Consider the following 2,083-nt stretch of genomic DNA (forward strand, 5'->3'; position numbering starts at 1 on the left):
TTAAGTCACTAGCAGCTGATCTCTGCAGAAGTCATAATTTGCAATGTTTAATTTAAGCAATACATCTGTCTTTCTTTCTAAGCAGCCCTGAAAACCTCTGTGAAAACATCACAATGCTCATTTGATGAAGACGTGCTGTTTATTTCTTTAACAAATGTTTTGTACTTGGATGTCAAAGGTAATCATCATTCTGATATGCCCTTAAAAAAAAAAACAACAACAACACGAAAACATGCTGGATAACTAGAATACATACATTCTCATCGAGGGAAGGTTCATCCACTTTAAAAATAAAAATTTTGCTTGTGTCTTAGTGGGGACTCACACTGAAAGTCTCTCTTCAAACAAGAAATGTAGAATATGGAAAAGGGACACTGATTTCTGCTATGCAGGATAACTTTCTTTCTTTTATGCTGAGACCTGTCAGGTCTCAGCATTGAGTTTGCTGTGTTGGAGAGAATTCTTCTCATGCTGGCATGCACCTCACACATTTGCAACTATTCATGCCAGTGCACAGAGTACAGCTGACCCCTCGTAATGAAGCAGGAGAAAGTACATGGCATTTCACAAAACCACTAGTGAGAGCTCTCTAAAGGGGTTCAGAGACCAGGGAACATCCTTCATTCCACTGAAACCTACTTTCAGTGTTTTAACATCATCCTCTCCTCTGTGATGGAGCTCAGATAAACTCAACACTCTTCTCAGGCAATCACCCTGCCACATATGTGTCCATGTCTTAAGAACAGCCAGGAGTGTCTCACGTATTGGAAACCAAGCATGCCATGTGTGTGAGGTGGGTAAACAATTTGAAGTGATCAAGCTTTCATATAAGAACTCAACAGCAATTCTCAATTCAGAGTGCTATTAAAGCAAAATGTTGAACCAGGGAAGTCAGTTCCACTTAACAGTCTGATTATCCTTTTATAATATTATTTTCTGTTGTTTTTATTTTTCCTCAGTTGATGTAAAAACCATAATTCTATTGAAGCCAGCAAATATCTGACTTGTAGTAACTGAAAATTTGGCTCTTATGCCTCTACTAAAACACATTTCTGTTTTTCATTTAGTTACCTAATGCTAATAATAGTCTGCATTTTTTAATAACTAACATGTAGGTAAGCGTAATTTTAATAAAAATACTCAAATTCTCATTGCTTTAAGAAAAAAAAAAATAATGGAAGAGAGGAGGAAAGAATGAAAGAAAGGAAGAACAAACAGTAGTAAGCTGGCAAAACAGTGAAGTTCCAGACGTACATTATTTTATTTTCAGGCAGAGTCAGTTAGCATATTTCTGTTCTGGCATGTGCATTCATCTTCTGAACAGGGTGGAAATTCAACATAATGAGCACCTGATCATCCATTACTAATGAGCCAGATATGCCCTGTTATTTAATTTGCTCTTTCATAATTTCATACACTATATATTGTGCTTAACACTATACCAATCAGTCTAATGGAGAAAGCTTGTCTTCATCCTTTTCTCTGTCCCTGCTTGTAAATGGATTTAGAAAAAGAAATGCAGTCTATTATTCAAAGATGGTTTCTAAGATGGTTCACAACAGGTTAATGAATGATATCTCATATTAGACCAATCATATTAATAACAGAGCAGAGCACATGAGGGTCATAGTGCTAATTGCATAGGAGGTCCAGCCAGAAGGCATCTTTATCTTAGGATTCAAGACGCACCAAGTTTGACTAATCACCCACAGCATGTTTGCAATTAAAATAACACTGTATTAACCCTGCCAATGTGAGGTATCAATATTTTATGTGTAGCGTGACAGTTCTAAGCTGAACATTTGTGGTGCTTGATATCATGCTCACATAGAAAGCTTACAGTTCATTCTCTGCTTTAGACTGCAACTGAGGAAGTTACACAGGGAAAAATTCAACGGAGATTTTATCTTTTTTTTTTTTCTATTTTTCAGGAAGTTATTAACATCTTCAAAAAGAAGGATTTTTCAACTTAGGTTGCTTTATACATTAGAACACAAAATCCAGGCTGTTTTGAAAGTGTTGAATGAAATCCCATTGAAATCAATGGAAGGACTCCTCTGACTCCAGTAGTTTTTATCTCCGC

The sequence above is a fragment of the Meleagris gallopavo genome, chromosome 6 (genome assembly GCF_000146605.3).
Source record: "Meleagris gallopavo isolate NT-WF06-2002-E0010 breed Aviagen turkey brand Nicholas breeding stock chromosome 6, Turkey_5.1, whole genome shotgun sequence".
Taxonomy (NCBI): Eukaryota; Metazoa; Chordata; class Aves; order Galliformes; family Phasianidae; genus Meleagris; species Meleagris gallopavo.